Source organism: Scyliorhinus torazame, chromosome 7, assembly GCF_047496885.1.
Source record: "Scyliorhinus torazame isolate Kashiwa2021f chromosome 7, sScyTor2.1, whole genome shotgun sequence".
Lineage (NCBI taxonomy): Eukaryota > Metazoa > Chordata > Chondrichthyes > Carcharhiniformes > Scyliorhinidae > Scyliorhinus > Scyliorhinus torazame.
The window spans coordinates 13,543,186-13,564,561 of record NC_092713.1 but is presented as its reverse complement, the minus strand read 5'-3'; the positions used below and the strand labels follow the sequence as shown (position 1 = coordinate 13,564,561).

Sequence of the window (21,376 nt, the reverse complement as noted above, 5' to 3'; positions counted from 1 at the left end):
CGGAGAATCACGGGGGGGCGACGGGAATCCCGCCCCGGCGCTGGCTGCCGAATTCACCGGCGGTGGTTTTTTGGCGGGGGCAGGGTTCGCGCCGGTCGGGGGCCGTTGGCAGTGGCCCCCCCCCAGCGATTCTCCGATCTCCGATGGGCCGAGCGGCCACCCGTTTTCGGCCAATCTCACCGGCGTGAATTACACAAGATCTGTGCGGCCTGCGGAGTCCTCGGGGGGCGCGGGGGGATCCGGCCCTGGGGGGGGGTGAGGGGGGCCCCCCACGGTGGCCTGGCCCGTGATCGGGGCCCACCGATCTGCGGGCGGGCCTGTGCCGTGGGGGCACTCTTTCACTCCGCGCCGGCCTTTGTAAAGCTCCTCCATGGCCGGCGCGGAGAAGAAACCCCCTGCGCATGCGCAGGAAACATGGCAGCGGTTCTGGGAACCCCCTGCGCATACGCAGGAAACATGGCAGCGGTTCTGGGAACCCCCTGCGCATACGCAGGAAACATGGCAGCGGTTCTGGGAACCCCCTGCGCATACGCAGGAAACATGGCAGCGGTTCTGGGAACCCCCTGCGCATACGCAGGAAACATGGCAGCGGCTCTGGGAACCCCCTGCGCATACGCAGGAATCATGGCAGCGGTTCTGGGAACCCCCTGCGCATGCGCAGGAATCATGGCAGCGGTTCTGGGAACCCCCTGCGCATACGCAGGAAACATGGCAGCGGTTCTGGGAACCCCCTGCGCATGCGGCAACTCGCGCCGGTGGGTGGTGGCCCGACGCTGGAGTGGTTCACGCCACTATTTGGCGCCGGTACAGTCCGCCCCGCCGGATACCGGAGAATCCCGGCCAAGGTTTCGCACAACCTTAAACACGACCTTCAAAAGGAAACCTGGCGATGCCTGTTACTGTGTGGGTGTGAGTGTGTGAGGGTGTGAGGGTGAATGACGACCCTGAGACTGGGAGTGAGGCAGACACACCTCTCCCCTTTCTCTCACCCTCTCTCTCTCACATACACGCACACACATTACCCCTCTCTCTCTCACGCACATTCACCCCTCTCTCATAAACACACACATTCACCCCTCTCTCTCACACACACACACATTCTCCCCTCTCTCTCACACACACACACATTCTCCCCTCTCTCTCACATACACACACACACATTACCCCTCTCTCTCTCACACGCACATTCACCCCTCTCTCTCACACACACACATTCACCCCTCTCTCTCTCACACACACACACATTCACCCTTCTCTCGCTATCACACACACACATTCACCCCTCTCTCTCACACACACACATTACCCCTCTCTCTCACACGCACATTCACCCCTCTCTCATAAACACACACATTCACCCTCTCTCGCTATCACACACACACACACACATTCACCCCTCTCTCGCTATCACACACACACATTCACCCCTCTCTCTCACACACACACATTACCCCTCTCTCTCACACGCACATTCACCCCTCTCTCATAAACACACACATTCACCCTCTCTCGCTATCACACACACACACACATATTCACCCCTCTCTCTCCCTCTCACACACAGACATTCACCCCTGTAGCGCACAAAGACTCCGTGAGACGAATAGAGTGAAGTCGATGAGGCTTTATTAAGCGTGTCTGTTCCCCCGCAGCTCGATAGTAAACTGGCCTGCGGGGGAAGACTCCGGCTTCTTATACTCCGCCTTCAGGGCGGAGCTTGAGGTCAACTGCCAACCAGGACCCGGGATCTGTCAGCCAATGACATGAGGGCTTCCAGTCCCACATGACCCCCAATACATACTACCACATTCACCCCTTGTCAAAAATGAACCCGGCGGGGTGATGCTTCGTATGGTGGTAAGGGTTTACAGGGCTGGTCCTGGGAGGACAAAACATTCACATGGCAATACAGTATTGGACAATTTCGTCCTGTTGCAACTATTTACAGAGGGTATAGGAAGAAAAGCAAAATGTTCTTGTGAACAGTCCATATTTGTTTTACATCGACGCCACGAGTCGGTCGGGCGGTCTGGTCGTCCGTGTCGATCGCCTCGGCCCCGGTGGTGGTGGTGGTGCTTGTACCAGTGTTGTCGCCTCCAGGAGCCGTACGGTTTCAGCTCGGGCTTGATTCTTGGTTGGTGCTGAGGGGAGGGGAACCGATCCTCCTGGGAAGGGGGCGGTCGCGGGGTGCGGCGGTGGCAGGAAGTGGGGGGTTGGGTTGATGGTGTCGGGGGGGGTGTGCGTGTTGCTGGCGGGCGCCAGATCCCGCAGGGAGACTGTGTCCTGTCGGCCGTCGGGGTACTCCACGTAGGCGTACTGGGGGTTCGCGTGGAGGAGGTGAACCCTTTCGACCAACGGGTCCGCCTTATGTGCCCGCACATGCTTTCGGAGCAGGATGGGTCCTGGGGCCGCCAGCCAGGTCGGCAGCGACGTTCCAGAGGAGGACCTCCAAGGGAAGACAAGGAGACGCTCATGAGGCGTTTGATTAGTGCTCGTACATAATAACGACCGGATGGAATGGAGAGCGTCCGGGAGGACCTCCTGCCACCGTGAAACTGGGAGGTCCCTGGACCGTAGGGCCAGTAGGACGGCCTTCCAGACCGTGCCGTTCTCCCTTTCTACTTGCCCGTTCCCCCGGGGGTTGTAGCTGGTCGTCCTGCTTGAGGCTATGCCCTTGCTGAGCAGGAACTGGCGCAGCTCGTCACTCATGAAAGAGGACCCCCTGTCGCTGTGGACGTATGCGGGGTAACCGAACAGTGTGAAGATGCTGTTCAGGGCTTTAATGACTGTGGCCGCGGTCATGTCAGAACAGGGAATGGCAAAAGGGAAGCGGGAGTATTCGTCCACTACATTAAGAAAATATGCGTTGCGGTCGGTGGAGGGGAGGGGCCCTTTGAAATCGAGACTGAGGCGTTCAAAGGGGCGGGAAGCCTTAATCAGGTGCGCTCCATCTGGCCTGAAAAAATGCGGCTTGCATTCCGCGCAGATGTGGCAGTCCCTTGTGACTGTACGGACCTCCTCTAAAGAGTATGGGAGATTGCGGGACTTGATGAAGTGGTAAAACCGAGTGACCCCCGGGTGGCAGAGGTCCTCGTGGAGGGTTTGGAGGCAGTTAATTTGTGCGTTGGCACATGTGCCGCGGGATAGGGCATCGGACGGCTCGTTCAGCTTTCCGGGACGATACAAAATCTCATAGTTGAAGGTGGAGAGCTCGATCCTCCACCTTAAGATTTTGTCGTTTTTGATTTTGCCCCGGTGTGCACTATCGAACATGAAGGCTACCGACCGTTGGTCCGTGAGGAGAGTGAATCTCCTGCCGGCCAGGTAATGCCTCCAATGTCGCACAGCTTCCACTATGGCTTGGGCTTCCTTTTCCACTGATGAGTGGCGGATTTCTGAGGCGTGGAGGGTCCGGGAGAAAAAGGCCACGGGTCTGCCCGCTTGGTTAAGGGTGGCCGCTAGAGCTACGTCGGAGGCGTCGCTCTCGACCTGGAAGGGGAGGGACTCGTCGATGGCGCGCATTGTGGCCTTTGCGATGTCCGCTTTGATGCGGCTGAAGGCCTGGCAAGCCTCTGTCGACAGAGGGAAGGTCGTGGTCTGTATTAGGGGGCGGGCCTTGTCTGCGTACTGGGGGACCCACTGGGCGTAGTACGAAAAGAACCCCAAGCAGCGTTTCAGGGCTTTTGGGCAGTGCGGGAGGGGAAATTCCATGAGTGCGCGCATACGTTCGGGGTCGGGGCCTATTATCCCATTGCGCACTACGTAGCCCAGAATGGCTAGCCGGTCGGTGCTAAAAACGCACTTGTCCTCGTTGTACGTGAGGTTCAAGGCTTTGGCGGTCTGGAGGAATTTTTGGAGGTTGGCGTCGTGGTCCTGCTGATCGTGGCCGCAGATGGTTACATTGTCGAGATACCGGAACGTGGCCCGCAACCCATGTTGATCAACCATTCGGTCCATCTCCCGTTGGAAGACCGAGACCCCGTTTGTGACGCCAAAAGGGACCCGTAGGAAATGGTATAATCGCCCGTCTGCCTCGAAGGCTGTGTACTTGCGGTCACTTGGGCGGATGGGGAGCTGATGGTAGGCGGACTTGAGGTCCACGGTGGAGAAGACTTTATATTGGGCAATCCGATTGACCATGTCGGATATACGGGGGAGAGGGTACGCGTCTAGTTGTGTGTACCTGTTGATGGTCTGGCTATAGTCAATGACCATCCTTTGTTTCTCCCCTGTCTTCACTACTACCACCTGCGCTCTCCAGGGACTATTGCTGGCCTGGATTATGCCCTCCTTTAGTAGCCGCTGGACTTCGGACCGAATGAAGGTCCGGTCCTGGGCGCTGTACCGTCTGCTCCTAGTGGCGACGGGTTTGCAATCCGGGGTGAGGTTCGCAAACAAGGACGGGGGTTGCACCTTGAGGGTTGCGAGGCCACAGATAGTGAGTGGGGGTATGGGGCCGCCGAATTTGAATGTAAGGCTCTGTAGATTGCATTGGAAGTCTAATCCCAGCAAGGTGGGGGCACAGAGTTGGGGAAGGACGTTTAGTTTGTAGTTTTTGAACTCCCTCCCCTGCACCGTTAGGGTAACTATGCAGAATCCCTGGATCTGTACGGAGTGGGATCCTGCAGCTCGGCAAATCTTTTGTGCGCTGGGATAGGTGGTCAAGGAACAGCGTCTTCCGTGTCGGGGTGGATAAAGCTCTCCGTGCTCCCGGAGTCGACTAGGCATGGCGTCTCGTGGCCGTTAATTAGGACCGTTGTCGTCGTCGTCTGGAGTGTCCGGGGCCGAGCTTGATCGAGCGTGATCGAAGCGAGCCGTGGTTGTAGTAGTGGAGTGGGGTCTGTTGTTGCCGTCCAAGATGGCGTCGGGATGAACAAAATGGCCGCCCCCATACATCGCACGTGGCTGGGGTGTCACAAGATGGCGGCGGGGGTAGACAAAATGGCCGCCCCCATGCGTCGTACAGGTCTGGGGCGGTCCAAGATGGCGGCGCCCCTCCTCCCCTCGTGGTGGCCGGGACCCAAAATGGCGGCGTCTGCGGGTCGCACAACGGCGCCCCTCCTCCCCTCGTGGTGGCCGGGACCCAAAATGGCGGCGTCTGCGGGTCGCACATGGTGTGCTGGGGGGGGCTGGGGAGCGCTAGGACCGCGAGCGCTAGGACCGCGCGGAGCTCCCTCACCGGGGACAGCGATGGTCGGGGCCCAAGTCGGCGGCGCCGGTGGGTCAGGCGTGGGGCCGCGAGCGCTAGGACCGCGCGGAGCTTCCTCACCGGGGACAGCGGTGGTCGGGGCCCAAGTAGGTGGCGCCGGCGGGTCAGGCGTGGGGCGCGGGGTGGGGGTTAGGGTGGCGTTAGGGACACGGAAAACTCCCTCCTCTCCGTGGAGAGTGTTGGCCGGGACCCAAAGCGGTAGCGCCGGCGGCGGGTCATACATGGGCTGCGGGGAGGGGGGTTGGGGAGCGTAGGCGGCGTGCAGGGCTCCCAGTTCTCCCGGGACCGTGGTGGTCGGGACCCAGAGCGGCTGCGCCTGCGGGTCGTACATGGCGTGCTGGGGGGGTTGGGGCGCGTAAACTGCTTGCAGGGCTCCCTGTGCTCCCGGGACAGCGGCGACCTCGCGGGACCGGCACACAACCGCATAACAGCCCTTTTTCCCGCAGCTTTTGCAGATAGCTGCGCGGGCCGGGCAGCGCTGTCGGGGGTGTTTTGCCTGGCCGCAGAAATAACAGCGGGCGCCCCCGGTGCGACTCGGCGTTTGGACCGCGCAAGCCTGTGGGGTGTCCGGGGGGGGGGGTGGTAGGGGGTTTGCCGCGACAGGTACATACGGAGCCCAATGGGCTGCCGCACGGTCGGGGCCGTAGGCGCGGGTATTACGCGCGGCCACGTCTAGGGAGGCTGCTAGGGCCCGTGCCTCTGAGAGTCCTAGCGACTCTTTTTCTAGAAGTCTTTGGCGGATTTGGGAGGATTGCATACCTGCCACAAAAGCGTCGCGCATTAACATGTCCGTGTGTTCGTTTGCGTTCACCGACGGGCAGCTGCAGGCTCGTCCCAAAATCAGCTGCGCGGCGTAGAATTCGTCCATCGATTCTCCGGGACCTTGCCGTCTCGTCGCGAGCTGGTAGCGAGCGTAGATTTGGTTAACTGGGCGAACGTAGAGACTTTTCAGTGCTGCGAACGCCGCCTGGAAATCGTCCGAGTCTTCGATGAGGGAGAAAATCTCCGTGCTCACCCTCGAGTGCAGGACCTGCAGTTTTTGGTCTTCTGAGACTCGGCCGGTGGTCGTTCTGAGGTAGGCCTCGAAGCAAGTCTGCCAGTGCTTGAAGGCTGCTGCCGCGTTCACTGCGTGGGGGCTGATCCTCAGGCATTCCGGAATGATCCTGAGCTCCATAGTCCTTTTTAGGCACGCTTAATAAATTGTAGCGCACAAAGACTCCGTGAGACGAATAGAGTGAAGTCGATGAGGCTTTATTAAGCGTGTCTGTTCCCCCGCAGCTCGATAGTAAACTGGCCTGCGGGGGAAGACTCCGGCTTCTTATACTCCGCCTTCAGGGCGGAGCTTGAGGTCAACGGCCAACCAGGACCCGGGATCTGTCAGCCAATGACATTAGGGCTTCCAGTCCCACATGACCCCCAATACATACTACCACAACCCCTCTCTCATAAACACACACATTCACCCTCTCTCGCTATCACACACACACACATTCACCCCTCTCTCTCCCTCTCACACACACATTCACCTCTCTCTCTCTCTCACACACACACACATTCACAGCTCTCTCTCACACATACACGCACACACATTACCCCTCTCTCTCACACGCACATTCACCCCTCTCTCACACACACACACATTCACCTCTCTCTCTCACACATACACGCACACACATTACCCCTCTCTCTCACACGCACATTCACCCCTCTCTCATAAACACACACATTCACCCCTCTCTCTCTCTCTCACACACACACATTCACCCCTCTCTCTCTCACACACACACATTCACCCCTCTCTCTCTCTCTCTCACACACACACACATTCACCCCTCTCTCTCACACACACACATTAACCCCACTCTCTCTCACACACACACATTCACCCCTCTCTCTCTCTCTCTCTCACACACACACATTCACCTCTCTCTCTCACACATACACGCACACATATTACCCCTCTCTCTCACACGCACATTCACCCCTCTCTCATAAACACACACATTCATCCTCTCTCGCTATCACACACACACACATTCACCCCTCTCTCTCTCTCTCTCTCACACACACACACATTCACCCCTCTCTCTCACACACACACACATTCACCCCTCTCTCTCACACACACACACATTCACCCCTCTCTCTCACGCACACACACATTCACCACTCTCTCTCTCACACACACACACATTCACCCCTCTCTCTCTCTCTCTCACACACACACACATTCACCCCTCTCTCTCACACACACACACATTCACCCCTCTCTCTCTCTCACACATTCACCCCTCTCTCTCTCACACACACACACATTCACCTCTCTCTCTCACACATACACGCACACATATTACCCCTCTCTCTCACACGCACATTCACCCCTCTCTCATAAACACACACATTCATCCTCTCTCGCTATCACACACACACACATTCACCCCTCTCTCTCTCACACACACACACACATTCACCCCTCTCTCTCACACACACACACACATTCACCCCTCTCTCTCACACACACACATTCACCCCTCTCTCTCTCTCACGCACACACACATTCACCACTCTCTCTCTCACACACACACACATTCACCTCTCTCTCACACATACACGCATACACATTACCCCTCTCTCTCACACGCACATTCACCCCTCTCTCATAAACACACACATTCACCCTCTCTCGCTATCACACACACACATTCACCCCTCTCTCTCCCTCTCACACACACATTCACCCCTCTCTCACACGCACAGTCACCCCTCTCTCTCTCTCTCACACACACACACGCATTCACCCCTCTCTCTCATACGCACATTCACCCCTCTCTCTCTCACACACACAGGCACACACTCACACCACACACACACATTCATCCCTCTCACTCACACCACACACACACACATTCATACCTCTCACACACACGCACACACACACACACTCACACCGCACACACACTCACACCACACACACACTCACACCACACACACACATTCATCCTTCTCTCACACACACTTGTCCCTCAATCTCGCACGTGCTTTCACCCCCTGTAGGCACACACATTCACGCCTCTCTCCTCTATCAAACACACACGTTCATCCCTCTCTCATACACACACACACACGTTCATCCCTCTCTCATACACACACACATTCACTCGTCTCATATGTGCACACACACACTCGTCGCACGCACACACACGCTTGTCCACACACACACTTTCCCTTCTCTCTCATACAAACATTTACAATGAACATTATAAGACCTGTGTTTGGTGGGTGATAACAGTAAACATTCGGTCTGTCAAGTATCTGGATTGGATAGTTGCAGTAAAAATGTCAGTCATCCATATTGATTTGATTTGATTTGATTTATTGTCACATGTACCGAAGTACACTGAAAAGTATTTTTCTGCGGCCGAGGAACGTACACAGTACGTACATAGTAAACACAAGAATAATCAACAGGGAACATTGACAAATGGTACATTGACAAACAGTGATTGGTTACAGTGCGGAACAAGGGGCCAAACAAAGCAAATACGTGAGCAAGAGCAGCATAGGGCGTCGTGAATAGTGTTCTTACAGGGGACAGATCAGTCCGAGGGGGAGTCGTTGAGGAGTCTTGTAGCTGTGGGGAAGAAGTTGTTCCTATGTCTGGATGTGCGGGTCTTCAGACTTCTGTATCTTCTGCCTGATGGAAGGGTCTGGAAGAAGGCAATGCCTGGGTGGGAGGGGTCTCTGATAATGCTGTCTGCCTTCCTGAGGCAGCGGGAGGTGTTTCCAGAGTCAATGTGGGGGTGGCAAGTTTGTGTGATGCGTTCTGGGTTCTTGCGATCTTGGACCGAGCAGTTGCCATACCAGGCTGTGATGCAGCCGGATAGGATGCTCTCTATCGCCATCCGATTGGTGATAATGTTTGAGTTTTGCTGAAGCAAATGAGATCTTGCTGCAACAGACAATCTTAGTTGAAAATCCACCTACTGCTCCATTCAGGGACATTGTTGATGTGTAACCCACTTACCCACCATCACTCACTCACCCTGCCTCACACTCACACTCACACACTGGATGAGGGACGATGAGCATACCAGCATTGTGTCAAGGTGGCAGCTGTGAATAGTCCAGGCTTCACTTGCTGCAGGTGAAGCAAGTGATTGCTGTGAGTCTGAAATACAGTGTGGCAAATACAGGCTGTATCTGGGGAAACGAGATAGATTAATGCCTCTCGCATTCCAAACAGATTTGTCAACCCACTCTTTTAGATACATGCATAGATACATGCAAAGAAACAGACAATAGAAGCAGGGGGAGGCCATTCAGCCCTTCGAGCCTGCTCCACCATTCATTATGATCATGGCTGCACGGTAGCATTGTGGTTAGCACAATTGCTTCACAGCTCCAGGGTCCCAGGTTCGATTCCCGGCTTGGGTCACTGTCTGTGCAGAGTCTGCACATTCTTCCTGTGTGTGCGTGGGTTTCCTCCGGGTGCTCCGGTTTCCTCCCACAGTCCAAAGATGTGCAGGTTAGGTGGATTGGCCATGCTAAATTGCCCTTAGTGTCCAAAATTGCCCTTAGTGATGGATGGGGTTACTGGGTTATAGGGATAGGGTGGAGGTGTGGGCTTGGGTAGGGTGCTCTTTCCAAGAGCCGGTACAGACTCGATGGGTCAAATGACCTCCTTCTGCATTATAAATTCTATGATCATCAAGTTCAATCCCCTGATCCTGCCTTCCCCCCATATCCCTTGATCCTTTTAGCCCCAAGAGCTATATCGAGTTCCTTCTTGAAATTACACAGTTTGGGCCTCAACTACTGTGGCAGGGAATTCCACAGATTCAGACTACAGACGGGAGATAAATCACTTGGTTGCATGGTGTACCAAAAACAAACTCTCTCTAAATGTTGGAAAGACCAAGGAACTGATCATCGACTTCAGGAAGCGTAACACGGCACATATCCCAGTCAGCATCAATGGCTCTGAAGTGGAGATGGTCGATAGCTTTAAGTTCCTGGGGGTCACCATCACCAACAGTCTGTCCTGGTCCACTCACGTTGATGCAACAGTCAAGAAAGCTCAACATCATCTCGACTTCCTACGGAAGCTAAAGAAATTCGGCATATCTGCATCAGCTTTCCCAACGTCTATAGATGTGCCACAGAGAGCATCCTATCCGGCTGCATTGGTTTGGCAACTGCTCGGCCCAAGATCGCAAGAAACTGCAGAGTTTGGTGAACTCAGCCCAACGCATCACACAAGCTTGCCACCCCCACATTGATTCTGTCTACACCTCTCGCTGCCTCAGGAAGGCAGACAGCATTATCACAGACCCCTCCCACCCAGGCATCACCTTCCAGACCCTTCCATCATGCAGAAGGTGCAGAAGTCTGAAGACCCGCACATCCAGACATAGGAACAGCTCCTTCCCACAGCTACTAGACTCCTCAACGACTCCCCCTCGGACTGATCTGGTCCTATAAGAACACTATTCACAACGCCCTATGCTGCCCTCCAATCACTATTTGTCGATGTACCCTTTGTCAATGTACTTTGTCGATTCTTCTTTTGTCTACTGTGTACGTACTGTGTATGTTCCCTTGGCCGCAGAAAAATACTTTTCACTGTACTTCAATACATGTGACAATAAATATCAATCAATCAATCAAGGTTCACCACTCTCCGGGTAAAGAAATGTCTCCTCACCTCAGTCCTAAAAGGTTTATTCTCAAACTATGACCCCCTAGTTCTGGACTCTCTCACCATTGGGAACATTCTTTCTGAATCTACCCTGTCTAATTCTGTTAGAATTTATTCGGTTTCTATGAGATCCCCTCTCACTCGTCTAAACTCCAATGAATATAATCCTAACCGACTTAGTCTCTCCTCATATGACAGTCTCACCATCCCGGGAATCAGCCTGGTAAACCCTCGCTGCACTCCCTCCACAGCAAGAACATCCTTCCTCAGATAAGGACACCAAAACTACACACAATACTCCAGCTGTGGCCTCACCAATGCCCGATACAATTGCAGTAAAACATCCCTATTCCTATACTCCAATCCTCTCGTTATGAAGGCCAACACACCATTTGCCTTCTTTACTGCCTGCCGTACCTGCGCGCTTACTTTCAGCGACTGATGCACGAGGACACCAAGGGGACACTGAGTATCCACCTCTCTCAATTTACACCCATTCCTCCCACGGTGTTGATGCTGTTGTTTGTCTTGTCTGCTTATCAGGGTTGTGACCCTGCTATGCATGTGTGTAAAGCAGTGTGTGCTTAGTATAGAAGATTGTAGTTTAGTCGGGCAGCATGGTCGGCACGAGCTTGGAGGGCCGAAGGGCATGTTCCCGTGCTGTACTTTTCTTTGTTCTTTGTTCTTTTCTTTGTTCTAGTCATAGAGTCCGTACAGCATGGAACGAGGCCCCTCAGTCCATCACGTCTGCACCGGCCATCAAACAGCTAACTAATCTAATCCCATTTTCCAGTAGTCCGTAGCCTTGTGGGCTATGGAATTTCAAGATCTAAGTGCTTCTTACATGGTGTGTTTTGTAGACGGAGGCAAAGACTCCACGAGAGGCCTGGCTGACAGGGGACAATTCACTTTAGTCCGCGCTAGTCACAATAATCACTCCGCTCCACTCCACTCCTTCCCCAAACTGCTTCCAGATCGGGGTTTATACTCTGTGGGAGGAGCTAAGACCCCCATTTCGCTTTAATGGCTGAACACCTGTTTGGATGGCAGCAATCGTGTGAAGACTGACGATCGATGCTGCCGCTCGCGTTTCCAGTTCCATCTTGGTGGGGTGTCCGTTTAACAGCTGCAGCACCCAGATAGGGGTCGCTCTGGGGCCAGTCACACAGAGCAGCGGGAGGACTGGCTCCTCAGTGTCCACATCTTCCAGGAAATGTGTGCGTCCTCTTGGGAGAAATGGCGACTTGTCCGCTGCTGGGGATGTCGCCCTCAGGTGATTGTCTGGAGCCTCGTTCCTGGCCTTGGTTTCCCGCTCGGTACTGGCGTCTGTCATCCGGGAACGCTGAGTCGGGGGATTCTCCACGGCCGCTCCGGGGCGAGTCGAGGCGGCGGTTGCGGGACCTGTGGTGGCTTCCGACCTGGGAAGTCCACGTCACCTCACTCCTGGTCGCCGTCGGCCGGTGGTCATGGCGACGGCCAATGTTCAGGACCGCCAGGCGCTGCAGTTCCTGGAGCCCACGGTTGGCGCTTTCCCGGGCGAACGCCATGTCAACAGCCTTGTCAACAGTCAGGGGGGTTCTTCATTGACAGCTTCCGCTGCGTATCCCAATCCTGAAGTCTGCAAACAAAGCGGTCCTGCAGGGTTTCAGCCAGGGCAGCTCCGAACTTGCAGCGGGCAGCGAGTTCCCGTAAGCGTACCGTGGACTCTGCCAGCTTCAGCGATGCGGTATGGAACCGGTACCATCGGACCATAATCGGTGGCTGTGGATTTAGGTGATGGCCCACCTGGTCGATCAGCGTGGCAAATGTCAACCCATCCGGCCTGTCCGGATAAGTCAAGTTCCTGATTAGTGCATAAGTCGGTCCGCCAATGGCGATCAGCAAGGTGACGGTCTGTCGCTCGTCACTGGAGATGGCGTTCATGCAGAAAAAATGTTGAGTTCTTTCGATGTACTCGGCCCAATTGTCCGGCTTCAAAAGGCTCGGGTTTACCTGGGTGTGCCATGCCTGCCAGTCAGAGCGGACACCTGAGATGGTTGAAAAACGATCCGAGGTCGCAGCACTTGCCTCTTATGGCAGCTCCCCTTGATCCTCATCGCCAGTGTTGTAGACGGAGGCAAAGAATCCACGAGAGGCCAGGCTGACAGGGTGCAACTCACTTTAATCCGCATCAGTCACAATAATCACTCCTGTCCGCTCCCCGCTCACCACTCCCCCCTCCCTGCTCCCCGCTCTCCGCTCCCCGCTCTCCGCTCCCCGCTCCCTGCTCTCCGCTCCCCGCTCTCCGCTCTCCACTCCCTGCTCACCCCTCCCTGCTCCCTGCTCTCCGCTCCCCGGTCTCTGCACTCCACTCCCCGCTCCCCCCTCCCTGCTCCCCGCTCCCCGCTCTCCCCTCCCCGCTCCCCCCCTCCGCGCTCCCCCACTCCCTGCTCCCCGCTTCCCGCTCACCGCTCGCTGCTCCCCGCTCACCACTCCCCCCTCCCTGCTCCCCGCCCTCCGCTCCCCGCTCACCACTCCCTGCTCTCCACTCCCCGCTCCCCGCTCTCCGCTCCCCTCTCCCCGCTCTCCACTCCCCGCTCTCCGCTCCCCACTCTCCACTCCCCGCTCCCCGCTCCCCGCTCCCCACTCTCCACTCCCCGCTCTCCGCTCCCCGCTCACCACTCCCCCCTCCCTGCTCCCCGCTCTCCGCTCCCCGCTCTCCACTCCCCGCTCCCCCGCTCCGCTCCCCGCTCACCACTCCCCCCTCCCTGCTCCCCGCTCTCCGCTCCCCGCTCCCCGCTCCCCGCTCCCCGCTCCCCGCTCTCCGCTCCCCGCTCTCCACTCCCCGTTCACCCCTCCCTGCTCCCTGCTCTCCGCTCCCCGGTCTCTGCACTCCACTCCCCGCTCCCCCCTCCCTGCTTCCCGCTACCCGCTCTCCCCTCCCCGCTCCCCGCTCCCCCCTCCCTGCTCCCCGCTCACCGCTCGCTGCTCCCCACTCCCCGCTCACCACTCCCCCCTCCCTGCTCCCCGCCCTCCGCTCCCCGCTCACCACTCCCCGCTCACCACTCCCCGCTCTCCACTCCCCGCTCTCCACTCCCCGTTCCCCGTTCCCCGCTCTCCGCTCTCCACTCCCCGCTCTCCACTCCCCGCTCTCCGCTCCCCGCTCTCCGCTCCCCGCTCCCCGCTCTCCACGCCCCGCTCTCCACTCCCCGCTCCCCGTTGTCCGCTCCCCGCTCTCCGCTCCCCGCTCTCCGCTCTCCGCTCCCCGCTCACCACTCTCCGCTCCCGGCTCTCCGCTCCCCGCTCTCCGCTCTCCGCTCCCCGTTCCCCGCTCTCCGCTCCCGGCTCTCCACTCCCCGCTCTCCGCTCCCCGCTCTCCGCTCTCCGCTCCCCGCTCTCCGCTCCCCGCTCTCCACTCCCCGCTCCCCGCTCCCCGATCCCCGCTCCCCGCTCTCCACTCCCCGCTCCCCGCTCTCCACTCCCTGCTCCCCGCTCCCCGCTCTCCGCTCTCCGCTCCCCGCTCACCGCTCCGCGCTCTCCGCTCTTCACTCTCCGCTCCCCGCTCAACGCTCCCCGCTCTCCGCTCCCCGCTCACCGCTCACCGCTCACCGCTCTCCACTCCCCGCTCTCCACTCCCCGCTCTCCACTCCCCGCTCTCCACTCCCCGCTCTCCACTCCCCGCTCACCACTCCCCGCTCCCCACTGCCCGCTCTCCGCTCCCCGCTCTCCGCTCCCCGCTCTCCGCTCCCCACTCTCCACTCTCCACTCCCCGCTCTCCACTCCCCGCTCCCCGCTCCCCGCTCCCCGCTCCCCGCTCTCCGCTCTCCACTCCCCGCTCCCCGCTCTCCGCTCCCCACTCTCCACTCTCCACTCCCCGCTCTCCACTCCCCGCTCCCCGCTCCCCGCTCCCCGCTCTCCGCTCTCCACTCCCCGCTCATCGCTCTCCACTCCCCGCTCTCCACTCCCCGCTCTCCACTCCCCGCTCTCCGCTCTCCACTCCCCGCTCACCGCTCTCCACTCCCCGCTCTCCACTCCCCGCTCCCCGCTCCCCGCTCTCCGCTCTCCGCTCCCCACTCACCGCTCCCCGCTCTCCGCTCTCCACTCTCCGCTCACCGCTCCCCGCTCTCCGCTCCCCGCTCACCGCTCCCCGCTCACCGCTCTCCACTCCCCGCTCTCCACTCCCCGCTCTCCACTCCCCGCTCCCCGCTCTCCGCTCTCCACTTCCCGCTCTCCACTCCCCGCTCCCCGCTCACCGCTCCCCGCTCACCGCTCCCCGCTCACCGCTCTCCACTCCCCGCCCTCCACTCCCCGCTCTCCGCTCCCCGCTCACCGCTCCCCGCTCTCCACTCCCCGCTCCCCGCTCCCCGCTCCCCGCTCTCCGCTCTCCGCTCCCTGCTCATCGCTCCCCGCTCACCACTCCCCGCTCTCCGTTCCCCGCTCCCCGCTCTCTGCTCACCGCTCTCCACTCCCCGCTCTCCGATCCCCGCTCCCCGCTCACCACTCCCCGCTCTCCGTTCCCCGCTCCCCGCTCTCTGCTCACCGCTCTCCACTCCCCGCTCCCCGCTCTCCGCTCCCCGCTCACCACTCCCCGCTCACCACTCCCCGCTCTCTGTTCCCCACTCCCCGCTCTCCGCTCCCCGCTCTCCGCTCCCCGCTCTCCACTCTCCGCTCCCCGCTCACCGCTCTCCGCTCTCCGCTCTCCACTCCCCGCTCACCGCTCTCCACTCCCCGCTCTCCACTCCCCGCTCTCCACTCCCCGCTCTCCACTCCCCGCTCTCCACTCCCCGCTCTCCACTCCCCGCTCTCCACTCCCCGCTCTCCACTCCCCGCTCTCCGCTCTCCACTCCCCGCTCACCGCTCTCCACTCCCCGCTCTCCACTCCCCGCTCCCCGCTCACCGCTCCCTGCTCTCCGCTCTCCACTCTCCGCTCACCGCTCCCCGCTCTCCGCTCTCCGCTCCCCGCTCACCGCTCCCCGCTCACCGCTCTCCACTCCCCGCGCTCCACTCCCCGCTCTCCACTCCCCGCTCACCGCTCCCCGCTGTCTGCTCTCCACTTCCCGCTCTCCACTCCCCGCTCCCCGCTCACCGCTCCCCGCTCATCGCTCCCCGCTCACCGCTCTCCACTCCCCGCTCTCCACTCCCCGCTCTCCACTCCCCGCTCTCCGCTCCCCGCTCACCGCTCTCCACTCCCCGCTCTCCACTCCCCGCTCTCCACTCCCCGCTCACCGCTCTCCACTCCCCGCTCTCCACTCCCCGCTCTCCACTCCCCGCTCTCCGCTCCCCGCTCACCGCTCTCCACTCCCCGCTCCCCGCTCCCCGCTCTCCGCTCATCGCTCCCCGCTCACCACTCCCCGCTCTCCGTTCCCCGCTCCCCGCTCTCTGCTCACCGCTCTCCACTCCCCGCTCTCCGATCCCCGCTCTCCGCTCCCCGCTCACCACTCCCTGCTCTCCGTTCCCCGCTCCCCGCTCTCTGCTCACCGCTCTCCACTCCCCGCTCCCCGCTCTCCGCTCCCCGCTCACCACTCCCCGCTCACCACTCCCCGCTCTCTGTTCCCCACTCCCCGCTCTCCGCTCCCCGCTCTCCGCTCCCCGCTCTCCACTCTCCGCTCCCCGCTCCCCGCTCTCCGCTCCCCGCTCACCGCTCCCCGCTCACCGCTCTCCATTCCCCGCACTCCGCTCCCCGCTCTCCGCTCCCTGCTCATCGCTCCCCTCTCACCACTCCCCGCTCTCCGTTCCCCGCTCCCCGCTCTCTGCTCACCACTCTCCGCTCCCCGCTCCCCGCTCTCCGGTCTCCGCACTCCGCTCCCCGCTCTCCGCTCTTTGCTCTCCGCTCCCTGCTCATCGCTCACCACTCCCCGCTCTCCGCTCCCTGCTCTCCGCTCCCCGCTCCCTGCTCATCGCTCACCACTCCCCGCTCACCGTTCCCCGCTCTCCGCTCTCTCTCTGCTCTCTGCTCACCACTCTCCACTCTCCGCTCCCCGCTCCCCGCTCCCCTCTCCCCGCTCTCCGCTCCCCGGTCTCCGCACTCTGCTTCCCGCTCTCCGCTCCGCGCTCTCCACTCTCCGCTCCCCGCTCTCTCTCTGCTCTCTACTCTCTGCTCTCTGCTCACCACTCTCCACTCTCCACTCTCCGCTCCCCGCTCTCCGCTCTCCGCTCCCCGGTCTCCACACTCCGCTTCCTGCTCTCCGCTCCCCGCTCTCCACTCTCCACTCCCCGCTCTCGCTCTGCTCTCTACTCTCTGTTTTCTGCTCATCGCTCTCCGCACTCTGCTCCCTGCTCTCCGCTCTCTCTCTGCTCTCTGCTCTCCGCCCTCCACTCTCTCTCTGCTCCCCGCTCCCTGCTACCCGCTCTCTGCTCTCTCTCTGCTCTCTGCTCCCCACTCTCTGTCCCCCGGTCCCCGCTCTCTGCTCCCCGCTCTCCGTTCCCCGGTCTCCGCACTCCGCTTCCCGCTCTTCGCATCCCGCTCTCCACTCTCCGCTCCCTCTCTGCTCTCTACTCTCTGCTCTCTGCTCACCAGTCTCCACTCTCCGCTCCCCACTCCCCACTCTCTGCTCCCCGCTCTCCACTCTCCGCTCCCCGCTCTCTTTCTGCTCTCTACTCTCTATTTTCTGCTCATCACTCCCTGCTCTCCACACTCTGCTCTCCGCTCTCTCTCTGCTCTCTGCTCCCCGCTCTCCGCTCCCCGCTCTCCACTCTCTCTCCGCTCTCTGCTCTCTGCACCCCGCTCCACGCTACCCGCTCTCTGCTCCCCGCTCTCCGTTCCCCGCTCTTCGCTCTCTGCTCTCTCTCCGCTCTCTGTTCTCTGCTCCCCGCTCCATGCTACCTGCTCTCTCTCTGCTCTCTGCTCTCCGTTTCCCGTTCCCCGCTCTCCGCTCCCCGCTCTCTGCTCTCTGCTCCCCGCTCACATCCTCCACCTCCTGCCCATTACCTTAAATCTACGTCCCCAGGTTATTAACCTCTCCACTAAGGGGAAAAGTACCCTCCTCTCCACCCTGTCTATGCCCCTCATCATTTTGTACACCTCGATCATGTTCCCCCTCAGCCTAACCAGTCTCTCTTCACAGCTGAAACTCTCCAGCCCAGGCAACATCCTGGTGAATCACCTCTGCACGCTCTCCAGTGCAATCGCTTCCTTTCTCCAGACCAGAACTGCACGCAATACTCCAAATGCGGCCGCACCAGATTTGTACAGCTGCAGATGCACAGTCACCTTAATCACCTTATCTGCCCGTCGTGCTGTCTTCGGGGATCTGTGGACATGCACCGCAAGGTCTCTTTAATCCTCGGTACTTCAGAGGGTCCAACCATTCATTGTATATCCCCTTGCTTTGTTAGCCCTCCCGAAATGCATTGCCTCACAATGGTTACATTCCATTTGTCACTCTTCTGTCCATCTAACCAGCCCGTCTATATCGCCCTGTAATCAAAGGCTTTGCTTCTCACTATTTACCACACCACCAATTTTTCTGTCATTTGCAAACTTACTGATCATACTTCCTAGATTCACGTCCAGGTCGTTAACGTACACTACAAACAGCAAGGGACCCAGCACCAATCCCTGCGGAACACCACTGGACACAGCCTTCCAGTCACAAAAACAACTTCAACCATTACCCTCTGTCTCCTGCCACTAAGCCAGTTTTTGATCCAATTTGCTAAATTGTCCTGGATCCCATGGGCTCTTACCTTCTGCTTCCCATGTGGGACCTCGTCAAAAGCCCGTGTAGATTACATCAACCACACCCCCCCATCTACACACCTAGTCACCTCCTCAAAAAGTTCAATCAGGTTGGTAAGACGTGATTTCACTTTAACAAAGCCATGCTGGTTTAGCACACTGGGCTAAATCACTGGCTTTGAAAGCAGACCAAGGCAGGCCAGCAGCACGGTTCAATTCCCGTACTAGCCTCCCTGAACAGGGGCCGGAATGTGGCGACTAGGGGCTTTTCACAGTAACTTCATTTGAAGCCTACTTGTGACAATAAGTGGTTTTCATTTCACGCTGACTGTCCTTGATTCATCCTAGTCTCCCCAAGTGGAGATTAACTCTGTCCCTCGGAGATTTTTCCAATAGTTTCCCTACCACTGAAGTTAGACTCACTGGCCTGTAATTTCCTACCACGCTTCTTGAATAACGACACCACATCAGCTGTCCCCCAGTCCCCTGGCACCTCTCCTGTGGCCAGAGATGATTTGAAAATTATTGTCAGACCCTCTGTAATCTACTGCCATAAATCCCACAGCAGCCTGAGTGGGATACATCTCATCTGGGCCTGGGGGTTTAGCCATTGTTTAGCCCACCGTTAATACCTCCTCCTGCTCAGTGTTAATTTGTTCAAATACATCACAGTCTCCCTCCCTGACTAAATCCTGTAGCGGGGGCAGGGACGGGTGGTGTTTCCCCATGTGGAGGCCTCGGTATAATCAATTATATATCCGGGAGTTTTGCGCTGTCTCCCAGGGTGGGACCACCTTGGTTGCACGCGTCCCGCCGTCATATCCGGGTGCCATATTGAAAAGGCGCCTGACATCACTGACTCAGCATTGAAGAAGGATGGTTAATCTCCGGGAATACTCCGAGGCTGGAAGATGGATTTTCACAAAGTCACTGAAGCTGGAAGGTCCACTCGATCGATGCTCCCCACCACTCACTGCTGTGGAATTCCAGGGTCACTGGCGGCCTCCACTCCCAACTCCAAACGCAGCCCCAGGCCTTCTTCAGGTAAGTCCTGATTTTGTCACACCACGCTGGTCCAGACGTGTTCCGCACCCGTGTGTTTTTCCGTTGGTGTCGCTCAGAGTTACATGGGGGGGGTGGGGGGGGGGGCTACATTCCGGTTGGGCCTTCTGATGTGTAATGTACTCTACGATACACAGGCTGCAACTGGATGCAGCTTTGACCAAAAGATACTCCAGACCTTGAAGTTAGTTCAATCTGATTTATTGAACCAGCAGCACAGTTAGCACAGTTCTCTATGAGTTCGACTCTCTGCTAACCTAAGTGTGGTTACTCTGTCTGACTGAACCAGACTAGCTCATAGCCACGTGCTGGAGGTGTGATACTGTACATACACCCTGATTCACTCTGCAGATGTTCATCAGTGGAAAGAGGCGGAGTGTGAGTGCCTCGTGCCTTTTATAGTGAGATACCACCCCTGAGTGTCCTGCCTGCTCATTGGTCATGTCCCCCTGTCCCCCCCCCCCCCCCCCCCCCCCCCCCCCCCCGCCAGACCGCGGCCCGTATTCAGCAGCACTTAGTCCCAAAAATGAGCCTCTGCGGGATTCTCGCCGATATTGGTTCCCTCGCCGTCTGATCCACGCGGCACGCGCCTCAGCTGTTCACCGCTAACAGGGGGGGAGCTGCGTTTAAACACTCCCCCACCACTCACTCGCAGTCAACAGGCGAGGTTGGCAGGCTGACTCCTCGCTTTGGCAGTGCCGACCTCACAAGGCCTCTCGATGCGGTGGGGGAGAGGCGGGCCAGCCTGCTTCCCCCAGGTGGTCGGAGGACCAGCAGCAGAGTGAGCAACGCCGCCTGGGTGGCAGCGGCTGTCAGTGTGGGCAGCCTGACCAGGAGGACCACCCTCCAGTGTAAGGAGAAGACCCTCACCCCCCCCCCCCCCCCTCCTCCAATTGACTGGCTGACAACTCGCACCCTCCCCCACATTCAATCTTCAACCTTGTCCCTCAGATCACCCCCCCCCCCCCCCCCGGCATCCACCAGCACAACCCCTTCCTGTCGAGGTGCGATGCCCACACATGCCACCCGCTATCGAACCCTCCCTGACCCTTCAAGCGTGCGGCTCAAAATGCCCTCTCTTTATCTCGGGAGAAGATAGCCCAATTTAGGAGGGAGAGGGTGAAAACAGGATTGGGAGGGGGGGGGGGGGGGGAGGAGTCCCAGAGATAGGCGTCCTCACTCCGAGTGAGGACGGGTCCTGACAGTTACAAGGTTGCCCGAGGAGAGAGCAGTTCCAACAGTGAGGTCGGCCTGCGCCAGAGAGGCGATGATCCACTGCCCCTTCACCCAGAGATCTGTCTCAAGTGAGTTGTTCACGTCAGACAGAATGATCCTTCCCTCTCTGACTACATCGCCATCTGGTGGGGCCGTGCTATCCGGAGTCATTCCCCCTCCTGCCCCCGCCCCAAGAGAGCACCTCGGAGGAGAGCTCCGAGGATAACACTCGTGGTGCATCACAGCTCTCACCCACACCTTCCACCAGCGCTGTGGTGGAACATCACCTTGGTGACAATAGTGGACAGGTTTCTAGGGCACTGGTGAGGACCACACAGCTGCTGTTGCACCTCAGGGGGAGGCAAGAACATCCAAAAGAGACGGAAGTCGGAGGTGAGCTGGATCCCACTACACAGCTGACACAGATGTTGAGTTTCTGGACAAGATTATCCCTGAGCTGCTGCAGGTGATAGGCCGGAAGTGTGAGATTCCGGAGTGGGTATGAGCGACATTCCAGCAACTACAAGGCCAATTG

General features: G+C 58.7%; 1 protein-coding gene across 1 annotated transcript in view; it reads left to right on the top strand.

The window, feature by feature from the left end:
* The window catches only part of spata1 (spermatogenesis associated 1), an 88,559-nt gene that overhangs the window by 30,818 nt on the left and 36,365 nt on the right, over positions 1–21,376 (top strand). The gene's annotated exons all lie outside the window — the stretch shown is intronic.